The 6,525-nt window shown below is 35.9% G+C and overlaps 1 pseudogene; it reads right to left on the reverse strand.

The window, feature by feature from the left end:
- Window positions 1-4,461: 4,461 nt before the first annotated feature.
- LOC105741500 lies at window positions 4,462-4,749 on the reverse strand (annotated as a pseudogene).
- Between the last annotated feature and the right edge of the window lie 1,776 nt (window positions 4,750-6,525).

Raw genomic sequence — 6,525 nt, forward strand, 5'->3', positions numbered from 1 at the left:
AAAAGCAAACTTTTTGTCTATAGGATGAAAACAGCCTTTTAATTTAATCACCTTAAGAGAAAAATGTAAAAATTTTTCTTTTGGTGTAAATTGAAATGGGAATGGCCTTTGTACCTCCCCAGATGGGCAACCCAGCTGTCCTATCTGGAGGCCATCTACACATGCATTTGAAAAGCATTTTAAAAGGTTTTCCTTTAATTAATTATTTATTTTAACTCAATATTTCTTTATAATTACTTAAAAACTGTAATCAAAGAAAGAATGATCAACTGAGCAATATAAGAGTCTGGTGTGGTTTTTAAAAAATGACTTGGGTAGACTGAATGATAACCTTAAATTTTTTTTGTATAATCAGCATTGATGACACCAGGGAAAACCTGGAGACTTTTAAAATGAGACTGTGAGGCTTACCTAGATTCCCACTATAGCTTGAGGTATAGGACAGTAGACCCCAATAGGAATAATTTGGGGCCCCATTTCAGGGGTTAATAGGAATTTGGAGGATGAACTGAGGTCCAAGCCTCCACTGTCAGGTGTTGTGCACCAGAGGTCCAAGATGCTTGTGGTTGTGTTGGGGAAGGGAAGCACCCTCATTATTTGACAGGGCCGAGGCAGGCCCCAATGGAAGTTTCCTTGAAGAGGTTAGCCTTCCACATCAGTTTTAAATCTACATTCACTTTTCCAATGATACCTCCACCTACTTCTAGTACATAGACTGGAAGATTTTATTAAAGAGATAGATAATGGCTATGTTGCCAAATTAAGGGATGCCTCAGCCATTGAAGGATGTTCCTTCCAGGCCCGAGTGGCAGCTATCTTAGTTTGCTCATATATTTGCACTGCAAAGGTCAGTTGATTGTGCTAAGCAAAAGCACACTCTTCAATTATCCTATCTTTTTTTTTTTGTAGTACTGGGGATTGAATGCAGGACCTTGCACTTGCCAGGCAAGTGCTTATTCTACTGATCGATCTCCCCAGCCCTAGCCTATCTTTTGTAATGGCTATGTTGTGAACAGCATTTGGAGCAGCCAGATCCCTGCAATATTCAACAAAATTTCATTTCTACAGTAATCTCCTGGATTCAAACATGTTTTAGCTATTCCTTTCCAATTATTTTGGGCCATATTCTGTTGTTCTAGAATTTATACTAAACTCAAGGTAAAGGGCTGGTGAGATGGCTCAGTGGTCTAAAGCGCCTACTTAGAACAAGCTTAGTAAAGCACAGGGACCACGGTTCAATCCCCCAGCACCACATGCCAGTCAGCCCCGCCCCCAGGTGGGCTGAGCTGGCCACGCGCGCGCGCACACACACACACACACACACAAATAAATAAATAAAAATAAATTAATTAATTAAAAAATAGTTTAAACTCAAGGTAAAGAGCACGAGGACCATAAGTAGCAGGAACTCATTTCAATTCTTTTAAAGTTTTAAAAGGTATAGCTTCATGAAGATATACAACTAGTCCTAGATTATTATGGATCTCAACTTCAGAAACAGGGTAGATATATTGAAAACCCTCCATGGTCTTCCCTGTTGGTCTGGTTTATTTTAGTGTCACTTGCAAGGGAGATAAATAAAGTGGCTCTACTTCCCTAGAGTTGGAAGTTCCAATCTGTGACTCAGTGAAATTTCTCTGAGTTGACATGGTTGGGATTGCCTGTGGCTCTGCAAAAATCATTGATTGTTGGGAAGTAAAATTTTGGGGAAAGCATTCTCTGGTGGGGAAGGATCCCTTTGATACCAATAGTTCTAAACAGTTATTGTCTATAGTTGTTTAGAAAGGTAGGCTATTGTTTGAAAAATTGGTCTCTTTTTATGTCATTGTTTCTTTTTCATTTGATGGAGAAGTGCTAGGAGGTTCAAGCTCTATCTTTTTGGGCACCATTGCTCCCTCCTCCTTGTCCTGCTCAGTATTGGGACTTCATTTCAAAGGAGAATTGTGAGGTAAATCTTTTGTGTTTGAAAGCCATTCTAACCATGATCCAGAAAAAAAAGTAAATACAGGGATCAAGCATGCCACAAATATAGATATAGATAGATATAGATATAGATATAGATATAGATATAGATATAGATATAGATATAGATATATAAATATGCATTTCTTGTGACTCTATTTGTCACATTTTTAATTCTATATAACTTTGTTTCTTTTAGTCTTCTCTCAAACCTGTTTGTCTCTTTAAGATCTTTATCCCTCTGTTTCTTATGAGCTGTTTCTAGCCCTAATGAGCCTCCATCCCCAAGCTTTACACCTGATGTGTCAGTACTGATGCACACCTGTGCTGAACACTGGCTCTAACCACTTCACTTCTCTCCCTTCTACATGTTCTTTGGAAGGGTTCCTGCTGCCCACACTTATCTCATACCAGGTGTCCTGCTCAGGTGTCAGATGTAGGGATCCGATCCATTATACCCAAGTAGGAAGGGTGGAAGGAATGAAGATTAGATAAACAAGAAGACAAAAGCTTGCTTGCTGGCAAGATAGCTCCTCTAGAATAATATTAAAAATATGTAAATGATGTAGATTTTCTTTAAACGAAATAGTATGAATTCAACACTATTGGTTGTATTGCATAGTGTTGTCTTCAAATGAGTTGTTCAGACTGTCAGACATATGTATGCAAAATTGGAAAAAGGAAAAAGTTATAAGAAATTTTGAATAGAGAAAAAGCAAGAAACAAAAATTGTAAAAAGGAGACAAAAGAGACAAAAATTTAAGCATTAACTGTTCCTATCCATACACCAGCAGAAATCCACAGTACAATAATCCAAACCATCCTGCTTCTACAAGCTCTTTCCCCCACCCTCTGCTGCCCTCTTCATATCAGTAATTCCTTTTCAACAGGTTCACTCCACTTTCACAGTATCTATTGAATTGAAGAATTTTTTATGCACATATGTTGTACCCTAAGCAACTGCTTTGAAGATAATAATAACTATTGTCATCCTCCTGTTATTTTGTTATGAAATTTTATTTTACCTTTTTCCATGAAGTAAAAAAAGAAATACTAATTTTAAAAAGTAGTACAGTAATAGTAGTATTTGCAAACATGTTTGAAGGAAATATGCAATTATGGCTTTAAAATATTGCCATAAGACCGAAAGAAAAAAGTCTGGGAAGATATAAGAATTCTAAGATTTTTAAAAATTGTTATTTTTTTATTTTTTAAAAGAATACAAAATAATGATAGAAAAAAAGCATTAAAAAAGGTACAAAATTTCACCAAACAAAGTAATAGGTACTCAACAATGTTTTCTGATTACATAATGCTATCTTCAAAGTAGTTGTTCAGATTAGCAGATAAAAACATGTAAGATGTATTTAAAGAAAAAACAAAACATTTGCAAAGAAGTTATAAAAAATTCAAAGGAGGAAAACAATCAGGGGGAAAAAATGTAAGCATTAACTTCTCCTTTCAAAAGACCAGCAGAAATTGATAATATAATTATCTAAATTATCCTGAATATATACCTAGATATATTCTCCTTTCTTTTATTTGTCCTTTTCTTCACCCAGTTTTTCCTTCCATTGAACAAATTCTTTCCCTATCACAGTACCTATTTAGATACTGTGATATCACAGTGTCTTTTAGATTTTCATTACTCTTGCAGGTTCTCACTCTAGTAAGATAATAGGATGTTGGCACATGTGGATCTGATTTTTTTTTTCACTTTCCAATATAGTCTTTAGCTGCATCTATTTGTGTACAAAAACTTCAATTTTATAGCTGAATAATACTTCGTTGTGTAAAAATACCACTTTTTTTTTTTAATCCATAACTCAGTTGATAAGCATTTGGGTTGTTTCCAAGATTTATATATATTTTTTTAAACAAGAAGTTTATTTAGACAATAAGACACTTGACTTAAAAGGAAAACTATCTAGTATTCTCCTTTTTTGAAGAGTAATTTACTCCTACCTAAAGACAGATTGCCCTACATGTAACTGCTATGTATGAAAAAGTTATAAAATTGTCCCTGGTTTTACAATGATAAATGAAAAGCATTAAAATTCTCCAACCAAACAAGGTATGCAAGAAATTTTATGTTGCTGTCTTTTCTGTTAAAACAGTGAGAGCAAAATAACTTACTGGAATATAGAGATAAGAGCTGATGAGCATGTCACTGATGGAGAAAGGGGATTATGTTCACAGAACCAGTAATTCCCCATCTTATCTTCATCTGATGTCAATCAAAACATACTGTTGGCCATTTAGTTAAAAAAAAAAATCAATGTGCTTGTGCACATACACCAGATACTTCATGTACAATAGAGGAATGGGGAAGGGGTAAATGAAAGAGTAGAGAAAACTATACTGTAGTAGTCAGGATGTGGTGGAACAAAATTGGAACAAATTTGGAACTAATTGTTCCAATTAGGAACAAAATTTTCTAATTGAGATGTCTTCTTGGTCTGTAAGAACAGAGTTCTGGAGTAGTTGCAGGTTCCCTTTTTAGTAGACGCCTCCTGACTGCTGCTGGAACATGTCAATTGTATCTTCATCCTCCATTTCCGGCTGTGCCAGTGTGTCTGTTTCATTGATTGGTTGTCCATCAAAAGGGAATCTAATCTGCCTCATTGACAAGCACTGTCATTCACAATAAGCTTTCATTAGTTTATGAAGTGGTGTATGCCTCTTAATCTTAAACTGCACCACAGAACCATCCTGCCCTGCAACCTTCAAATTAATGTGATCATTGTTCTCAGTCTTGACTCCTTCCTTGGACTTTTTGTCAGCCATAGCTAATGCCTGAGTCATCTTAGCTGCTGCTTCACAAAAGAGGTACCAGGTCCACACTGAATGAGCATACAAGCTGCACCAGGAGTAGCAGAAGAGTGTTTCCAAGATTTAGCTATGACAAAGTGTGCTGCTATAGACATGGGTGCACATATAGCACTATGGAATGAGGTTTTCAGTTCTTTTGGAAAAATACCAAGGAAGGGAATAGCTGGCTTGAATGGGACCTCCAATCCTAGCTCTTTGGGGCATCTTCCTACTGATTTCCATAATGTACCAACCTGCACTCCCACCAACAGTGCAGAAGGTTTCCTTTTTCCCCACAGCCTCTCCAGTATTTGTTATTGGCTGACTTCTTAATTATCCCCATTTTTTGTGACATAAGATGGTATCTCAGTATTGTTTTAAATTGCATCTCTTGAGTGAACAGTAATGTTGAACATTATTTCATATATTTATTTGGTATTTGTATCTCTTCATTTGTGAAGTATATATTCATCTCAGATGGCCATTTTTGGATCATATCTTTGAATTTTTGAGGCCTGATTTTTAAAAAATTCTTTGTATATTCTGGATAATCTTTGTCTGACAGTAGTCTGCTATAATTGTATCCCAGTTTGTGGGTTTTATTTTTACTCTGTTGGTAATTTATTTTGATGTGCACAAACTTTTCAAAAAGAAGAGATCACAATTGTTGATTCTTTTGAGTATTTCCCATGTAGATTGATTTTTGTTTATGAACAGTTTACCTACCCCTATGTCCTTAAAGTTTGAACATATGCAAAAATCCTCAATAAAATGCTAGCAAACAGAATGCAACAAATCATCAAGAAGATTACACATCACAACCAAGTGGGACTCTTCCCAGAAAAGCTAGGATGGTTAATATATGCAAAACCATAAATGTACTACACCACATCCACATAGCCGAAGACAAAAATCACACAATCATCTACTGAGGTAGATGCATAAAAAGCTTTTGACAAAGCCCAACACTCATTCATGATAAAAACCCTAAAGAGAATTGTATTATATGGTCTTTATCTCAATCTAATAAAAGTCATCTACAACAAATCAACAGCCAACATTATGCTTAATAGACAAAAATTGAAAGCTTTCACTTTAAAATTAGGGCCAAGACAAGGATTCCAATTGTCACCACTCCTGTTCAATATAGTTCTGGAAACATTAGCCCAAGCAGTTATACAAGAAAAAGAAATAAAAGAAATAATGATTGGAAAGGAAAAATTGAAATTATCCTTATTTACAGATGACATGGTACTGACATAAAAGCATTCTTGAGGCTGAGTGACACAGACTAGAAGATGTAGACACCACGACAAGCACATTTAGCCACCTTATCTTTTTTTTTTAATTTTTTTTGTGTTTATTTATTTATTTATTTATTTGTGTGTGTGTGGCCAGCTCAGCCCACCAGGGGGCGGGGCTGGCTGGCATGTGGTGCTGGGGGATCGAACCGTGGTCCCTGTGATTTGCTAAGCTTGTTCTAAGTAGGTGCTTTAGACCACTGAGCCATCTCACCAGCCCCAGCAACCTTATTTTTGACAAACAGGCCAAACATGTTCATTTGAAGAAAGATAGCCTCTTTAATAAGCGGAGATGGGAACACTGGCTTTCCACATGCTGAACACTTAAAATACACTCACACTATCACCACGTACAAAGCTACAATCAAAATGGATCAAAGGTTTAAATATTAAAACTGAAACACCAAATCTTCTGGAAGAGAATTCTGAGATTTTATTAATTTACTCAATC

This window comes from Octodon degus, unplaced genomic scaffold (assembly GCF_000260255.1).
Source record: "Octodon degus isolate 3935 unplaced genomic scaffold, OctDeg1.0 scaffold00014, whole genome shotgun sequence".
In the NCBI taxonomy this organism is placed as follows: Eukaryota; Metazoa; Chordata; class Mammalia; order Rodentia; family Octodontidae; genus Octodon; species Octodon degus.